At 45.6% G+C, this 20,092-nt stretch overlaps 2 protein-coding genes across 4 annotated transcripts in view; one reads left to right on the top strand and one right to left on the bottom strand.

Annotated features, from left to right (window-relative positions):
- Positions 1–12,050, bottom strand: part of gpr17 (G protein-coupled receptor 17) — a 37,717-nt gene extending 25,667 nt beyond the window's left edge. Inside the window, exons 1-2 of one of the 2 annotated variants that reach the window (XM_073040622.1) lie at positions 11,934–12,050; positions 10,750–10,892 (exon numbers count right to left, since the gene is read on the bottom strand). The gene's annotated coding sequence lies outside the window, so the exon portion shown is untranslated. The remainder of the gene's footprint in view (positions 1–10,749; positions 10,893–11,933) is intronic. The other variant, XM_073040623.1, reaches the window with a different exon arrangement.
- The window catches only part of LOC140725312 (LIM and senescent cell antigen-like-containing domain protein 1), a 198,490-nt gene that overhangs the window by 150,936 nt on the left and 27,462 nt on the right, over positions 1–20,092 (top strand). The gene's annotated exons all lie outside the window — the stretch shown is intronic.

Below are 20,092 nucleotides of genomic sequence, written 5' to 3'. Positions count from 1 at the left end.
TCACTATGCTCAATCCTACCTCACCACTCACTATGCTCAAACCTACCTCACCACTCACTATGCTCAAACCTACCTCACCACTCACTATGCTCAAACCTACCTCACCACTCACTATGCTCAAACCTACCTCACCACTCACTATGCTCAATCCTGCCTCACCACTCACTATGCTCAAACCTACCTCACCACTCACTATGCTCAAACCTGCCTCACCACTCACTATGCTCAATCCTACCTCACCGCTCACTATGCTCAATCCTGCCTCACCACTCACTATGCTCAATCCTACCTCACCACTCACTATGCTCAAACCTACCTCACCACTCACTATGCTCAAACCTGCCTCACCACTCACTATGCTCAAACCTACCTCACCAGTCACTATGCTCAAACCTACCTCACCACTCACTATGCTCAATCCTGCCTCACCACTCACTATGCTCAATCCTACCTCATCACTCACTATGCTCAATCCTACCTCACCACTCACTATGCTCAATCCTACCTCACCACTCACTATGCTCAATCCTACCTCACCACTCACTATGCTCAAACCTACCTCACCACTCACTATGCTCAAACCTGCCTCACCACTCACTATGCTCAAACCTACCTCACCAGTCACTATGCTCAAACCTACCTCACCACTCACTATGCTCAAACCTACCTCACCACTCACTATGCTCAATCCTACCTCACCACTCACTATGCTCAAACCTACCTCACCACTCACTATGCTCAATCCTACCTCACCACTCACTATGCTCAAACCTACCTCACCACTCACAATGCTCAAACCTACCTCACCACTCACTATGCTCAAACCTACCTCACCAGTCACTATGCTCAAACCTACCTCACCACTCACTATGCTCAAACCTACCTCACCAGTCACTATGCTCAAACCTACCTCACCACTCACTATCCTCAATCCTACCTCACCACTCACTATGCTCAAACCTACCTCACCACTCACTATGCTCAAACCTACCTCACCAGTCACTATGCTCAAACCTGCCTCACCACTCACTATCCTCAATCCTACCTCACCACTCACTATGCTCAAACCTACCTCACCACTCACTATGCTCAAACCTACCTCACCAGTCACTATGCTCAAACCTACCTCACCACTCACTATCCTCAATCCTACCTCACCACTCACTATGCTCAAACCTACCTCACCACTCACTATGCTCAAACCTACCTCACCAGTCACTATGCTCAAACCTGCCTCACCACTCACTATCCTCAAACCTACCTCACCACTCACTATGCTCAAACCTACCTCACCAGTCACTATGCTCAAACCTACCTCACCACTCACTATGCTCAAACCTACCTCACCACTCACTATGCTCAATCCTACCTCACCAGTCACTATGCTCAAACCTACCTCACCACTCACTATGCTCAAACCTACCTCACCACTCACTATGCTCAATCCTACCTCACCACTCACTATGCTCAAACCTACCTCACCACTCACTATGCTCAAACCTACCTCACCACTCACTATGCTCAAACCTACCTCACCACTCACTATGCTCAAACCTGCCTCACCACTCACTATGCTCAAACCTACCTCACCACTCACTATGCTCAAACCTGCCTCACCACTCACTATGCTCAATCCTACCTCACCACTCACTATGCTCAAACCTACCTCACCACTCACTATGCTCAAACCTACCTCACCACTCACTATGCTCAATCCTACCTCACCAGTCACTATGCTCAATCCTACCTCACTACTCACTATCCTCAAACCTACCTCACCACTCACTATGCTCAAACCTACCTCAGCACTCACTATGCTCAATCCTACCTCACCACTCACTATGCTCAAACCTACCTCACCGCTCACTATACTCAAACCTACCTCACCACTCACTATGCTCAAACCTACCTCACCGCTCACTATGCTCAAACCTACCTCACCACTCACTATGCTCAAACCTACCTCACCACTCACTATGCTCAAACCTACCTCACCGCTCACTATACTCAATCCTACCTCACCACTCACTATGCTCAATCCTACCTCACCACTCACTATGCTCAATCCTACCTCACCACTCACTATGCTCAAACCTACCTCACCACTCACTATGCTCAATCCTACCTCACCACTCACTATGCTCAAACCTACCTCACCGCTCACTATACTCAAACCTACCTCACCACTCACTATGCTCAAACCTACCTCACCGCTCACTATGCTCAAACCTACCTCACCACTCACTATGCTCAAACCTACCTCACCACTCACTATGCTCAAACCTACCTCACCGCTCACTATACTCAATCCTACCTCACCACTCACTATGCTCAATCCTACCTCACCACTCACTATGCTCAATCCTACCTCACCACTCACTATGCTCAATCCTACCTCACCACTCACTATGCTCAAACCTACCTCACCACTCACTATGCTCAATCCTACCTCACCACTCACTATGCTCAAACCTACCTCACCACTCACTATGCTCAAACCTACCTCACCACTCACTATGCTCAAACCTACCTCACCACTCACTATGCTCAAACCTGCCTCACCACTCACTATGCTCAAACCTACCTCACCACTCACTATGCTCAAACCTACCTCACCACTCACTATGCTCAATCCTACCTCACCACTCACTATGCTCAATCCTACCTCACCATTCACTATGCTCAAACCTACCTCACCACTCACTATGCTCAAACCTACCTCACCACTCACTATGCTCAAACCTACCTCACCACTCACTATGCTCAAACCTACCTCACCACTCACTATGCTCAATCCTACCTCACCACTCACTATGCTCAAACCTACCTCACCACTCACTATGCTCAAACCTACCTCACCACTCACTATGCTCAAACCTACCTCACCACTCACTATGCTCAAACCTACCTCACCACTCACTATGCTCAAACCTACCTCACCACTCACTATGCTCAAACCTACCTCACCACTCACTATGCTCAAACCTACCTCACCACTCACTATGCTCAAACCTACCTCACCACTCACTATGCTCAAACCTACCTCACCACTCACTATGCTCAAACCTACCTCACTAGTCACTATCCTCAAACCTACCTCACCACTCACTATGCTCATGACTGATCTGCATTAACCTCGAATCCTCTTCTGTGGCAGTTCCCTGTTGCCGTCAGTCTTTGATCTTTCAAATATTTATCTCTCTCCTTCTTAAGTATGCCTAATGATGCAGCAGACTGGGGCAGAGAATTCTAGACCTTCATTGCTGTTTGAGAGAAAAAAATAATTCAATGCACCTCTGGTAAGTCAGCAGCCCCTTATTTTGTAGCCCTGTGGCCTTGTTTAAAGAGGAGCAGGTATTATAGTGGTTTAATAAGAAGCAGATATCAGATCACCAGCGAGATGGAAACATTGGACGAGTCCATTCTGAAAAAGATATTAAACTGTTTGTTTGGGAGGGAGGTATCAGATTGGTTCACGAGAGGAAAGCATGAGATTCATTCAGAGGTACTGGGCTGATTCTGAGAGGGAGATTTCAGACCGGCTCAATATCAGGGATTTATCAATCTGGCATTTTGAGAAGAAGATAACACACTGTCCAATGTGAGATGCTGTTGTACTAGTTTGATGAGAAGAGATGTTGCATTGTTTTTGATGGTGATTTCCCAGTCAAATTTGTGGAGGCAAATTTCCTCGTATGGGTTTGGGAGAGAGCGAATTAAAAAGAAAGGAGCTCTCGTGGGATTTTGGATTTTTCGGTGGCATTGTCATGATTCATTAGCAAGGGCAAATAAAGGTAACACAGGAACAAGCCAAGCAGCCAGGGTTAGAGTGGAGAGGCTTTGGCGAGAACATGCTTGGGTGAGGTAAGTATCTAGTGAGTTTCTTCTTTCCTCTTCATTCTTCATCTGTTAGTACGTAGTTAGAGAACTGAGAATGGCTCCTGGGGCTGCGTTGTGTTCTTTGTGTGGAATATTGGAATTCTGGGAGACCTCCAGCCTCCCAGATAACCATAACTGCATTAATTGCGCCAAGCGACCATTCTTCAGAGAGTGAGTTTAGAAACTGGACTTACATGGGAAATGAGGAGGTGATAGATAGGAGCTACAGGAAGGTGGTCATCATTAAATTGCAGGAGGTGATTTTCAGGAAAGGAAAAGGAAATGGGCACCCCTGCGGTCATTTCCCTCAATAATAAGTATACTGTTTTTGATACTGTTGAGGGGGACAACCGGGGGTGGGGCAGCAACTGAGTCTCTGGCACAAGAGTCTGGTGCTGTGGCTCAGAATGGAAGATGGGAGGAAGAGGAGGACTGCAGTAGTGATGGGGGAATTCCATAGTTAGAGGAGTAGACACGAGATTCTGTGGATACGATGAAGATAACTGGGTGGTATGTTGCCTCCCAGATGCCAGGGTCAGGGACACTCGGATCGGATCCATGACATTCTACAGGGGAAGGGTGAGCATCCACATCTTGGCACCAATGACATGGGTAGGAAAAGCAAGGAGTCCTGAAGGGAGAACTTAGGGAGCTAGGTAGAAAGCTGAAAAGCAGGACCTCCAGGGTAGCAGTCTCTGGATTGCTGCCTGTGCTACGTACTACTGAGGGTAAGAATAGAATGATTTGGGAGATGAATGCATGGCTGAGAAACTGGTGCAAGGGACAGGGTTTCAGATTTCTGTCTCATTGGGATCTCTACTGGTGAAAGTATGACCTATACAAAAGTGACGGGTTCTGATATCCTTGCGGGGAGGTTTGCAAGAGCTGTTGGGGAGGGTTTAAACTAATTTGGCAGTGGGGTGGGAACTGGAGTGATGGGGCTGACGACAGGGCTGTTGGTTTATAAGCTGAGGCAGTGTGTAGTGAGACTGTCAGGAAGGACGGACAGATCAGGAAAATTGCAATCAGAATAAGCTGGAATGTAAAAGGGGGACAAAATCATAAAGGCAGATGAATACAGGACTGAAGGTGTTATATTTGAATGCACACAGTAAACGGAATAAGGTAGATAAACATGATCTTGTAGCATGGTTAGAATTTGGCAGCTGTGGTGTTTTTGAATGAGATCCCTCCTCATTCTGTGAGTAAAAGCCCAGAGCTGTCAGTTACTCCTCATATGATAAGCTTTTCATTCCCAGAATCATTCTCGTGAACATCCTCTGAACCCTCTCCAATGTCCGCATATCCTTTCTTAGATAAGGGGCCCAAAACTGCTCACAATACTCCAAATAAGTTCTGACCAATACCTTATAAAGGCTCAGCATTACATCCTTTTTATATTCTAGTCCTCTCGACATGAATGCCTTTCTTACCACTGACTCTACCTGAAAGTTAACCTTTAGGAAATTCGGTACAATGAACCCCAAGTTCCTTGGCACTTCAGATTTTTGAATTTTCTCCCTGTTTAGGAAATAGTCTATGCTTTTATTCCTCCTACCAAAGTGCATGACCTCACACCTTCCGACACTGTATTCCATCTGCCACCTCTTTGCCAATTCTCCTAATCTGTCTAAGTTCTCCTGTAGCTTCCCTGCTTCTTCAACACCACCTGCCTCCACCCACCATCTTCATATCCTCTGCAAGCTTGGCCACAAAGCTATCAATTCTGTCATCCAAAACACTGACATACAACGTAAAAAGAGCTAGTCCCAACACTGACCCCTGCCGAACACTATTAGTCATGATCTTCCCTTAAGGAAACCATGCAGACTTTGGCCTATTTTATCGTTTGCCTCCAAGTACCCCCAAAACCACATCCTTAACTATCAACTCCAACATCTTTCCATCCAGAGGTCAAGCTAACTGGTCTATAATTTCCTTTCTTCTGCCTTCTTCCCTTCTTGAAGAGTGGAGTGACATTTGCAATTTTCCAGTCCTCTGGAACTATGCCACAATCTATTTATTCTTGAAAGATCATTACAAATGCCTCACAATTTCTTCAGCTACCCCTTCTGAACCCAGGGGTTAGTCCATTTGGTCCAATAACTGATCTACCTTCTCCTTGGTAATAGTAACTGCCCTCACTTCTGCCCCCTGATACTCTAGAACTTCCAGCATACTGGTAGTGTCTTCCACAGTGACACTAATGCAAAATCCTTATTCATTTATCCACTATTTCCTTGTTTCCCCATTACTATCTCTTCAGCATCACTTTCCAGTGATCCAATATCTACTCTTGCCTCTGTTTTACTCTTTAAGTATCTGAAACAACCCTAGATATCTTCTTTTATATTATTGGCTAGCTTACCTTCATATTTCAACCTTACCCCACCTCCCCCCATGACTTTTTAGTTGCTTTCTGTTGGTTTTTTAAAGTTTTCCAATCCTCTAACTTCCCACAAATTTTTGCTGTATTATACGCCTTTGTTTTTTGCTTTTATGTTGGCTTTGACCTCCCTTGTCAGACATGGTTACACCATCCTTCCTGTAGAATACCTCTGCCTCTTTTTGGGATGTATCTATCGTGCACCTTCCCAATTACTCTGAGAAACTCCAGCCATTGGTGCTCTGCTATCATCTTTGCTCATGTCCCCTTCCAATCAATTTTGGTCAGCTGCTCTCTCTTGCCTCTGTAATTCCCTTTACTCCATTGTGATACTTTAGCGTCTCCCTCTCAAGTTGCTGGGTGAATTTTATCTTATTTTGATCACTGCCTCCTAGGCGTTCCTTTTCTTTCAGCTCCCTAATCAAATACAGTTCATTACACAACACCCAAACCAGAATAACTGTTTCCCTCGTGGGCTCAAGCACAAGCTGCTCCAAAAAGCCATCTTGTAGACATTCTACAAGTTCTCTCTCTTGGGATCCAACCTACCTGATTTTCCCAATCTATCTGCATTTGAACTCCCCCATGACTATCGTAGCATTGCCCTTTTGACGTGCCTTTTCTATCTCACACTGTAATTTGTAGCCCACATCCTGGCTACTGTTTGGAGGCCTGTACATAACTCCCTTCAGGGTCATTTTACCCATGCAATTTCTTAACTCTACCCATAAGCATTCTACATTTTCTGATTCTATACCACCTCTTTCTAATGATTAATTTTATATTTTACCAACACCCCTTCTGCCTACCTGCCTGTCTTTTCAACACAATATGTATTCTTGGAGATTAAGCCCCCAACCATGAGTGATGCCCTCATCGTTATGGCCTGGTGCTTAATGGCATCATTGCAATAGCGGGATGGCCAAAACTGAACACAGTATCGCAAATACGGACTCGCCCACGTCTCGTACAACTGCAAAACAACATCCCAGTGCTATACACAGTTCCCTGACTGATACAGACCAGGCAGGAAATGAAAGAGAAAAGCTTTCTTCACTACCTTGTCTACTTGCAGGGAAGGAGATTCTCGTACTCCTCCGTTCCTGTTCTTCAATGCTCCCTATTCACTGTAAAAGATCTACTCGCATGTGCCTGCCCAAAATGCAACTCATCTGAATTTGAGTTGGGGTCATTTGGGATCTTTGTGTTCGAGGCGCTGAGGAATCTTCCAGGATGATGCTTGTAGACACAAGAAGCACCTGAGGATATTTTCTTACTCCCATTTGGAACCTGTGTGTCACTGGCAAGGCCACCATTAATTACCCATCCCTATTTGCCCTTGAGGTTTGTGGTGAGCTGCAGCCCCTCTGATAAAGGTTTCTACATGGTGCTGTTGAGGCAGGCGTTCCAAGAAATTTCTCCAGAGAATGAAGAATGAGAAAGACACGTCAGGCTAGTGTGTGACTTGGAAGTGCTTCTCACCCTCCCTGGTCCTTCTTGGTGACAGGGGCCACCGGGTTGGGAGGTCCTGTTGGAATATGTTTTGGAGACAGTGCACGCTGCAGCCACTGTCTGTCAGTGGAGGAGCGGATGGGTGTTTTGGGTAGAAGATGGGGGGGTGGGCAATCAAACAGGCTGCTTATCTACAAACATGCCTTCTGCAGGGTCATTGCCTCCAAAGTCACGTAGTCAGGTGGAGTGCCATCCCTCACACTCCTTACTTTGCCTCATGATGTCAGGAGGAGAGTCACCACAGGCTAGGCTGACTGGCTCTTGTATCAGAGTATCTGGTGGGGATGGTGAGTAGCCTTTAGCAACACTCTCCTGTTTCCAACGGTAGTATACCTTTACCCTCCACTTACGTTGCTCCGAAACATTATCACCATTCCGCCACGGGAGCAGCGAGATCTGGACTCGGGTCTGCTGTGAGCCTATCTCTCTAGGCATTTGGAATACCTCATGGTGCTGACATGAACAGAATGTGCTTTATTTGGGTTAGTGAACTCTGGCAGTTGATTTATGGGAATACAGATGTTTTCAAACAGAGAACTGAAGAAAGAAGACGGCAGCTGTGCTGAGAGTGAGCCAGCCAAGTGACCCTGATAGCAATCGCAGAAAGGATATCTCTATCAATTCATGCAGGCATACAAAGAGCATTTTCTGCGTTGCAAAAAAGCACATTCTGTCCTGCAGCACACACTGACTTTGATTTCAACAGTGAAAATACTGCCAATTTAAACAAATAATCTGCCTTATCAAAACAAAGTGATGTAAGATAACCAGCTTCAAAGAGACTGTCCACTTACATTCAACACAGCAGCTAGTCACAGCACCACAGGTGAAGGTACCTGCATCATTACAAGCTGATGGTCAGGAAAGTTAGCAAGGTCACATTATCACAGTTCAGGAAATATTATGACAAAAATCTGCTTCGTAGCTTATAACTGACCATTACTGTGCCAATGCAGTTTAAAATCTGAAAGGAGATTCGGATTATTTTATCGTCGTGCATGAAATTCCTTGCCGTGCGAAGCTCACAGAGTGAACAGTGGACATAAATCTAACAATAAACACAGCAACAAGTGCAAAAGTTAAGGAATAGAGAAGACTGATGGAGCACAAATAGAAATGTTACACTGACGTGAGTGGAAGAGGTTCATGACTGTGTCAGCATCGCGGGGTACGGCTGTGAAAGGGGTGACGGGGTCAGAAGTCCGATGGCAGTGGGGAAGGATCAGTTCTTGCATCTGGTCATCTGTGCTTTCAGCTCCTATACTTTCTCCTTGACAGTCAAAGATGGAACAGGGAATGGCCAGAGTAGCAGAGGAAAGGATAAGGGATTTCATTTGTAGGAGAAGTTGCAAGAAGATCAAAGAACACTCAGGTTTGCACATGAAGTACAGGACTCAGCAGGTGTGCGAGTGCAGACTCAACAGATCAGTGTTTAGTCTCCCCCATATAAAAACAGAAAACGATGTTAACCCTGAGCAGCTCTGACAGTATCGGAGGAAGAAGAAACAGTCAATGTTTCAAATGTAATTGTCAGAACTGTTCTGGTTACAGACAGAAGTGTTATCTGTTCCTCCCTTTGCAAATACCACCTGACTTGTTCAGGGTTTCCAGCATTTTCTGTTTTTATTTCAGATTTCACGTCTGCAGATTTTTGATTTTAATTTTGCCTTTCTAACTCCACACTAATCTGACTTTTCTTTGGTTTAGTCGTTCCTTACAATTGGTCTCTTCCTCAATCATTGATCTGTAACCCCTCGACCCATTTTGAGGCAGAATCAGGTTCAATATCACTGGCAAATGTCATGAAACTTGTCTTTGTGGCAGCAGTATGTAGCAATATATAACAACAGTGAAAGGAAACTGTGATGGTGGCAATGAGAACAGGGTGATGGGAGGACCTGAACAATGGTTAACAAGGCATCATTCCTTGAGGATATCCTGGAGGCTGGTGCCCATGATGGAGCCATACTCTGCAGCTTATTCCAATCCTGTGCAGTAGCCACCCCACACCAGCGGGTGATGCAGCCAGCTAGAATGTTCACCACAGTACATCTGTAGAAATTTGTGAGTGTCTTTATTGACATATCAAATACCCTCAAACTCCTAATAAAGTGTAGCTGCTGTCCCACTTCTTTGTAGCTGCATCGATATGTTGTGCCCAGGATAGATCCTCAGAGATGTTGACACCCAGGAAAGGAGTTTGTACATTCTCCCCATGACTGCTTGGGTTTCCTCTGGGTGCTCCGGTTTCCTGCCAGTTGGTAGGTTAACTGGCCATGCAAATTGCCCCATGATTAGGCTAGAATTAAATCAGCTGTTACTGTGTGACACGGCTTGAAGGACCAGAAGGGCCTATCCACACTCCATGTCGATAAGTAAATAACTAAATAATGAACTTCAAACTGCTCACATTTTCCACTCCTAATCCCTCAAGGAACACTGTGTGTTCCCTCCATATCCTCTTTATGAAGTCCATAGTCAATTCTTTGGTCTTACTGACACTGAGTGTAAGATTGTTGCTGCGACACCACTCAACCAGCTGATCTATCTTGCTCCTGTACGCCCCCTCATCACCACCTGAAATTCTGCCTACAGTAGTTGTCATCAGCAAATTTATGGGTGTAGAGAGAGTAGAGCAGTGATTATGTTGGCTGCTATACTGAGGCAGCAGTGAGTTTAGACAGAGTCCATGACGGGGAGGCTGCGTTTCAAGGAGAGCAGTTGCATCCAGATAGCTATCTTTCTATCGATTAAAATTGGTGAGGACCAAAGGGGCCACACTTTAGCCTCCTGAGGATGTAGAAGCACTGGTGCACTTTCTTGGTGTTTGTGGTATGTTTGTATAAATTAGTGTGGTCTGATTGTGTATATTGTATATGTGCAGAAAATGCATGTTTATGTGTATGTGCGCTGTACGTGCATCTGTGCTTGTGCAAATTCACACACACAATTAAAATCTGTCCTCTACTCACTCAGCAGTCGATGTTTATTGTCCTCCACGCTCGCTGGTATGGGTGACCTTGGGTTTAATCTTTTCCCTTCAATTACTCTCTCCCACAGTCACAAAAATATTCCAGATCTAGCCACGGCCAATTGAACTGTAGTTGTAATTTAGCTTAAATAGAGAAAGAATAAAGATATTCAGGACCTGAAGCTGAATAACTGTGGATCTTCTGGTCTCTGCACTTTACCGAACAACTGGGCAGCTTTTCAAAGCACCATGGATTCTCAGTGTTCTCCAAGGAATCGTCAAAGCTCTGATTTCGTCGCCCTTTTACATTGCAACTCATCCTGATGACTAAAATTTTGCCCTATCATCAGCCTCTCCTTACTAGCAGTCTCACTACACACTGCCTCTTTTTGTACCCCATCCTCAGCACTATCACTCCAGTTCCCATCCCCTGTCAAATTAGTTTAAACCCTCCCGAACCTGCCCACAACCATATTGGTTCTCCTCTGTTCTGGTGTAATCCATCCCTTTTGTACAGGTCAGATCTTCCCTAGAAGAGATCCCAGTGATGCAGAAATCTGAAACCCACCCTCCCCCATACCAGTTTCTCAGCCACGTTTCATCTGCCAAAATATCTTATTCCTACTCCCATTGGCACACGGCACCAGCAGCAGTCCAAAGATTTGTTACCCTGGAGCTACTGCTTTTCAGCTTTCTACCTAGCTCGCTAATCTCTCTTTTCAGTACCTCCTCCCTTTTCCTACCTATGCCATTGGTGCTGATATGTACCAAGACATCTGGTTGCTCACCCCCGTTTGGAATGTCGCTCTGCCCAAAAGTATCCAAAACAGTATACTTAGTACTGAGGGGACCAGACACAGGTGTACCGTTTCCCTTTCTTCTCCTGATTGTCACTCAATTACCTGTCTCCTGGAACCTAGGGATGACTACATCTCAGTAGCACCTGTCCATCACCTCCTAGTCTCCTGCCTGAGCCTAAGGTCATCAAGCTGCATCTCCATTTCCTAAATGCATTCTCTGAGAAGCCGCAGCTTGGTACACCTGGTGCAGGTGTGGCTACCTGGGAGGCTGAAGGCCTAGAATTCCCACATCTCACACAAAGAACCCAACACAGCCCCTGGAGCCACTCTCACTGCACTAACTATGTCCTAACAGATGAAGAATAAAGAAGATGAAGAAACCTACCTGTTACTTCTCACTCAGGCCCGATCTGATGAGTCATAGCCACTCACGCTGGCATAATGGCCGCTCTGCTTCCCCCAGCTTATTTTTATTTGCCTTTTCTAATGAATCTCGTTCACTGATAGGGTGCAGTTCAAACTCCAAAAGCTGTCACGATACGCCGCCTTTTCAATCAATTACAGACCGGTGCAAAGGTGCCTCTTCTTCTCGTGTTCCTGTTCAATGATTGGACGCAGTCCAAATTCGATGGACTCTTGACCTCACAATCACCCTCTTTATGGTTTGCACCTTTTGATCTGCCTGCACTGTACTTTGCAGCTGTATTCTGTTATTGTTTCTCTGCCTGCTGTCTCAATGTACCTTGGTACATGTGACAACAATAAACCGATTTACTAAGCTCCTGGATGGTGCACCTTCTTTCGCTGTTGAGGGCTGTGTTCTGACTCCGTCTCGTTGCCTGAGCTATTTAACACACAGAGATGACCAAACCTGCAGCCGAGTGCAGCTCTGTCTACAGAGTGTCAAACACATACTCGACAGCACAGCTGGACCAGTCGTTGGAGAAATGAATTCTGAAAACCGAGGTGGCAAGCTCTTCACGGGGTAGCCAGCCTCTCAGGGATGTTTTAGTGGAATTACAATAGCCAGTAAGCATTGAAACTTCAATTAGCAGAAACCTGAAACAAAAACAGCTGGAAAGGGTGGGGGTCTGTAGATCAGGAGCCAGCTCTTCACACCCTGGAGCAGGGGCCCTGTTCAGTCTCACACACCTGTCAACCTAGCCTCAGCTAGTTGCTCTTCCACCTCTAGTCAGAAGTTTGTGGGTTCAAGTTTCCCCCTGAAATGTGACTGCGCTGCACTACTGATCCGAGAGAATGCCCCACAGTCGGAAGAGCCTGCAGTTCCATCTCAGCTGGTCCCAATTGTCTGTGTTTGTCTCCTCTCCATCTGACCCTTTCCTATCCATTGTACCTGCCTCTGCTACTTCCTTTAGCATCTTCATTCATATACCCACCACTCTCAGTGTGAAAAAGCTGTCCCTTTTAAATCTTTTACTCTCTCATCTAAAGCAGATAGCCTCTAGTTTTCAACTCCCTGCCCTGGGGGAAGGACTATGACCACCAACCTCATCTATGCCCCACATTATTTTATACATTTCAGCATCCTTCACTCCAGGGAAAACAGTACCAGCCTACCTAGTCCCTCCTCATAACTTAAACTGTCCTCTTCATGTCTGTGAACCTTTCCTGCACTCTCTATCGCTTAATCACAGCCTCCCAATAGCATGCCGACCAGAACTCACCATCTCGCACTCAAAGCCATATCTAGTTAAGGCAAGCACACCAGTCAACATTTTCACCACTCAGTCCACCTACAGTGCCACTTTTAGGGAATTATATTCCTATATTCCTAGGTTTCTCTGTCCTACAACACTCTCTAGGGTCCTATCTTTTATTGCGTAAGTCGAACCCTGTTTTAACTTTACAAAAGGCATTATTTCGCACTACTCCAAGTAAAATCCTGTCTGCCGTTCCTCTGCCCAGTTTTCTGGTTAATCTAGACCATATTGTAATCTTAGATAATCATCTTCGCTGTCCGCAATCACCTGGGCCAATAATTTTGGTGTCTCCCACTAGCTTACTAACCATGCCACCAGCATCCAAATCATTAATACGTACGACAAGGATCAGCCCTGATCCCTGCAGTACTCCACTGGTCACAGGCTGGGAAACAACCATCCACCACCACCCACCGACTCCTGCCAGCAAGCTAATTTTGGATCCGATTGGCCGGCTCACTCTGGACCCCATTGTCATCTAACCCTCCAGCCTGTTACATGGGATCCACAAACACGTTGCTCGGGGGACTCAGTGGGTCGAGCAGTATTTGTGGGAGGAAAGGAATTGTCAATGTTTCCGGTCTAAACCCTGCATCAGGACTCATTGCTTCAGCAATCCCTGCATTAGCAATCTCTTGTGTCTCCATGTGAGACCTTGTCCTCGCTGTCTTGAATGGCTGGCCCCTTCCCCATTGCAGAAACCACAGCCAGGGGAAACAGAATGTTTGCATCCTCCTTGTTAAGCCTTGTAAAACCATCATACGTTTCATTGGGATCAACTCTCATTCGTCTATATGCTGTAGACCCAGTCTGCTCATCACTCCTCATAGGATAATTCCCAGTTCCAAAACTCAAAACCATTGCTCCCCCTTTCCTCGCAAATCCATCCACACCAACTGGGAGCCTGGACTTGGGGACAGTAGGCTGGGTACTGTCTCAGCTATATCCTTTTAGAAAGGGGTCTCTACACTTGGACTCTGACCCTGTCAGGACTGCCAGGTGCCTGAAGAGCAATGCCTTTCATCCCTTGTCACAATGCAGAAATGGATGACTTTTCATTTATTCTATCTGCCATGACCTTGCCTATTCACATAGCCTGTCTATCAGCCAAAGCCTCTCCACAACCATCCAACAGCACACCCTGCTGCCCATCCTTGCTTCATCGGAAAACTAGGATATATGATAGTTGGTTCTCCCATTCAAATTGTTGATATTCAGCAGACTGCGAAGATTTGGGGACCCAGAACCAGTTTCATCCCACCCCCCAATCAGAGCTTCCAACAAAAACAACACTGTTTATTCCCGATCTGTCCTCACCTACAATACATGGAGAAATATGACTCCCAAAATCATGCATTCTCGTTTTGTTTAATAACCCCTTGTGGGTAGGTTTGTGTTGCAGTCCTGTAGCCATCACAGTATATTACACTGAGGTGATACACCAAGGCCCATCTGCTCTCTCAGAGAGAGGAGTAGGATCTCTCTGTTCCCCTCCACACCCTGGGCAATGTTGATCTTGCACTCATCAGTTCTGAACCATTGGGAGTCTGCTGTTTGTAAACCGGCTGTTGTGTTTCGTGTATTGCAATTATTCTTCAGTCCAAAAAATACTTTTTTCAACATGGAGATTATTCAGCTCATCATCCATGCTGGATCACGGAATTAACTTTCCCTGTAATCTATCCCCCTGCATCAACTCTCTCAGATTCTGCTACTTACATTAGGAAGAATTTACATTGACCATTTAAGCTCCCAACCCTCACGTCTTTGGGATGTGGGGGGGATTCAGAGCACCCAGAGGAAAGTCGCACAATCACGGGGCACGTATAAACCACACAGAGAGCATCGACCCGAAATGTTACCTGTCCATTTCCCTCCATAGATGCTGCCTGACCTACTGAGTTCTTCCAGCTTTTTGTTTTGGATGTTACCTAATGGCAGAATTGAACTCGGATCTCTGGCGCTGTGAGGAAGTGATTCTACCAGCTGCTCCACTTGACTACATCACACTCACGGATATCAGATATTACAAGGGGAGGTTATTTTAGCTAAAGGTGTTTAATGTACATTGAGAGTCTGCTGTTACTAACATGTGGGGAACATAATCTTCTGTAAAACGACGTAGTTCATGTTTGCTCGTTAAGCAGCCAGCAGTGCAGTAAGTTGAAAGATATCCAGACTGGGGATTGGAACCTTCTAGCCTGAGACCTTGGAACTGATTGCTGACTGAAGCAGTTCAGTGCCATTGGGGTTGGATTTCAGCTCCTTGAACTACAGTGGCCTCAAGTTCAAAAACATTAACTTTCACACGGAAGGAACAGGCAGAAAGTTGCACCTGTTGTCAGACTCGGACTGCACGGATTATAAATATTGATGGTTTATGGAAAGAACCAGGACTCATAGTTCAGGTGGAGATACAACATCAAAACACTTCCAACTGTGAGCTGCCAGATTGTATTCCAACAAATACTCTCTCTCACAAAGACCTATACACACTCAGACACATCCACACAGAGACACACACACTCACACACATACACAAACACTCTCTCTCACAAAGACCTATACACACTCAGACACATCCACACAGAGACACACACACTCACACACAAACACTCTCTCTCACAAAGGCCTATACACACACACACATACACAAACACACACACACTCATACACATACATAAACACTCTCTCTCACAAAGGCCTATACACACACACACATACATAAACACTCTCTCTCACAAAGGCCTATACACACACACACATACACAAACACTCTCTCTCACAAAGGCCTCGACACACTCAGACACATATGCACACACACTCACACACATACACACACTCTCTCTCACAAAGGCCTATACACACACACACATACACAAACACACACACACTCATACACATACACAAACACTCTCTCACACAAAGGCCTATACACCCAGACACATACACACACACACACACACACACACACACACACTCACACACTTATGTACACATCTACACTCATACAGACACACACACACTCACACACATACACTAACACTCGCTCTCTCAAAGGCCTACGCACACTTAGACACATACATGATGCACCATCAATAACTCTGAGACGTGGGTTAAGGTCGGCTTTTACTGGCTGGAAGAAAGCACAAGCAGCAAGTGACCACCACACAACATCCTGGAGACTGAGGAAGGGTCTGTGTCTCCAATCGCCTTTATACCGGGGTCTGTGGGAGGAGCCACAGGAGCAGTCAGCGGGGGGAGGGGGCATGTCCAGACAGGTATATGTAGTTCACCACAATACACACACACACGCTCACACACATACACTCACAACCCCCATACACATGCACTGACCATTCACTTTACACCGATGTCCTCACAGATGTACACACATAGCTCTTTAACATGCTGTGATTCTGAGCATCCAGTTTGTTGAATGATCCACTAACAGGAGCAGCTCTTCATACACCTGCCCCTTCCCTCAACCTCCCTCACTCCAAGGAGATCCATCACAAGAACACACAAGAGAACAGGAGCAGGAGTAGGCCACCGAGCTCCACCATTCATTAGGATCATGACTGAGCTACGCTAGTCTCAGGTCCATTTCTGTACCATCTCTCCATGGCCCTCTACTCCTTGATCTATCAGATATTTATCCAGCTCACTTTAAACACTTCTAATGATCCAATCTCCACTACTGGACAGGACAGGGAATTCCCACTCTCTGACATTCGATATTTCTGAATGACCAGCCTCTTATTTTGTAGCTATGTACCTTTGTTCGAGACTGTCCCACTAGTGAAAACATCTCAATATTTACCCTGCCAAGCCACCTTATGTGTTTAATAAAATCACCCCTCATTCTTCTAAACTCCAAGGAATACAGACCCAAACTGTCAAACCTCTCTTGATAGGACAACCCCCTCATCTCAGGATTTAGTCTAGTGAATCTCCCTAAAATCTTATTTTAAGTATGCGGCCCAAAAATACGATGTATTCCATGTGTGGCCTCACCAATACCCTGTATAACTGTAATTAAACTTCCATCTTCTAAAATTCCAATCCCTTCACAATAAAAGGCCAAAATAATGTTTGCCATCTTAACTACCCGTTTGACCTGCCTGCTAACATTTTGTGAGTCGTGCACTGAAACACATATATCCTTCTGAGTGTCACTTATTTGTAATCTCGCCCCATTTAGTTAATGAGCCACTTATCGATTGCTCTTACCAAAGGGTATGATCTCACACTTCCCTACATTAAACTCCATCTGCCAACTTTGTATACAGTCACTCAATCTATTTATATGCTGCTGCACAACCACAATATCCTCATTACATCCCTTTCACCTACTTTGTATCATCAGCGAAGTTAGAAACCTTACATTTCATTCCCTCCTCCAGGTCACTAATAAAGGCCCAAGAGGGGTGCTTCACATTCCTCCATCCTGAAAAGGACACATTTATTCCAAACCTTTCTTCCAAACCAATGTGTCAGCCAGGGCTCAATCCATGTTCATGTATTTTCTCCAATACACTAGGCTCTTAATGTATGTGTCAGCCTCTTTCTGGCACTTTGACCATTTTATTTTGGAAATCTAAATACATTACATCTACAGATTCCCCTCTTATCAACCTTCCAGGAAGTACATCAAACACAATCATATATATTTCTTATATCACCACGTTGACTATGTTTGATTATATTCAATTTTCCGAGATGACTTATAATTTCCTCTTTGATTATTGACTCAGCTTCTTGCCAAAGTTTTGGCACAGACTAGAAGGGCCAAATGGCCTGTTTTCTGTGCTGTAGTGTTCTATGGTTCTAATAGTAGATGCTAAACTAACTGGCTTATTGTTCCCTGCCTTCTGCCTTTCTCTTTTTTTGAACAAGGGAGTGAGTCCTTCAGCTGTTATGAAGTCCAGCCTAAGAGAGTTATGACGAATGGGCCCATATATCCATATTATCGTACTAGGGAACCATTCGATAGTCTTATACCAGCAGGATATAAGATGTCCTTGAGCGAGAATGTCTGGGCTGGGAGGGGTCTTTGATTATGTTGGCTGCTTTACTGAGGCAGCAAGAAGTACAAACAGACTCCATGGATGGGAGGCTAGTTTCTGTGGTGTGCTCATAACTCTGTGCAGTTTCTTGTGGCCTCAGACAGAGTAGTTGCTGTACCAAGCTGTGGTACATCTGAATTGATAAAAATTGGTGAGGGTGAAAGGGCATATGCCAGGTTTCTTTCAGCCTCCTGAGGACGTAGAGGTACGATTGCTTTCTTGCCCATGGATCAAGGCAGGCTCACTCCTAGGAGTCTGGACCTCTCAATACTCTTGACTCAGCTCCGTTGATGTAAGCAGGAAGGTGTGCACAGTCTAAAGACAATTTAAAGTTGACCTCCTTTCTTAATTGTGCCTCTTCCTCATGGTGTGGTGGACTACATATACCCGTCTGGACACGCCCCTCTGCTGACTGCTCCTGTGGCTCCTCCCACACACCCCTGTATAAAGGCGATTGGGGCACTGCTCCCCCCTCAGTCTCCGAGATGTCGTGCTCCCTTTTGCTGTTAATAAAAGCCTATCGTTCACCTCCCGTCTCCGAGAGTTATTGATGGTGCATCATATGGAATCCCTTTTGTCGATTGAGATAAACTCCTGCTGAGCATTTTAGATAATTTAGGTGAATATCTTCCTCTGTTCATCTCTAGACCCGTCTCTCAGTTTGTGTACCAGGTGGACTTTCGAAACCCCCTACCTCACACCATTATAATTGCCCTTATTTAAATTGAAGGCAGTGGTTATGGTGTTCATCCTTAAAATGCATCTGAATTCTAGCCCCAGCTTTTTGAATCTAATTCTGGAGCTGAAATTTCTCATCCCTGGAAACATTCCAGTGCTCTATACAGTTCAATGTACTGCACCCATATATGGATCTCTTTTCCAGCCCCTCTCAGTATCCCCTGCCCTCTTCAATGACCTATGCACATATACACCTAGCTTCTCCTGCTCCAACATTTCCCTCTTCTACTCTTGTCCACTGCATTTCCTCGGACTGCCCAGCCTGCATCTATCAAGATCGTCAGCCTTCCTGACACTGCCACGTGGAAATGGTCACACAAACCACATCACTGACACAGCATCTCTAACAATGCCTCACTGTGTCATTTCAACCCCAATCCTTCCACTTAAACAAGGAAAAGCTGTCTGAGGAAGCACTGATAGACCCATCAGACAAGGCTGCACATTTATTAAGCTAGTTAATAAAAGGTCCTTTGAGATTCAAAAGGAAAGATACTAGATAGAGGATAAATAAGTCTAAATGGCAAAAGAGGATTTCTCTTCAACACAACTGTTCATAAAGAAGCGCCTGGTATGTTGTCAGTCAGTCATACAGTGCTGGCAGGTGGCAGCAGAATAGGTTCCCTCTCCTGCTGCCTCCCTTTTCATTTCCCTAACCACCCCCCCCCCACCCCTCCATCTCCTTCCTGATCCCTCATGCCTGCAGTCCCGTCCCTGGACCACACGTACATCTCCTCCTGCCCTTCTACCAACTTGAGATCTTCCACCTGCTCCCTTAGACACGCTCCATATCCCGGATCCCTGTTCCTAATCTCAGACACACTCTGGATCTCTGCTCCCAATTCCGGACACACTCCAGAACTCTGCTTCCACTCCTGACCACTCTCCCACTCTCTGCTCCAAATCCGTGTACGCTCCAACTCCCTGCGCCTGAGCTGAGACACCAACAACTTCAGAATTTGTGTAACACACACAAAATGCTGGAGAAACACAGCAGGCCAGGCAGCATCTACAGG

This window comes from Hemitrygon akajei, chromosome 3 (assembly GCF_048418815.1).
Source record: "Hemitrygon akajei chromosome 3, sHemAka1.3, whole genome shotgun sequence".
Taxonomy (NCBI): domain Eukaryota; kingdom Metazoa; phylum Chordata; class Chondrichthyes; order Myliobatiformes; family Dasyatidae; genus Hemitrygon; species Hemitrygon akajei.
This window is presented reverse-complemented; position numbering and strand designations above follow the sequence as displayed.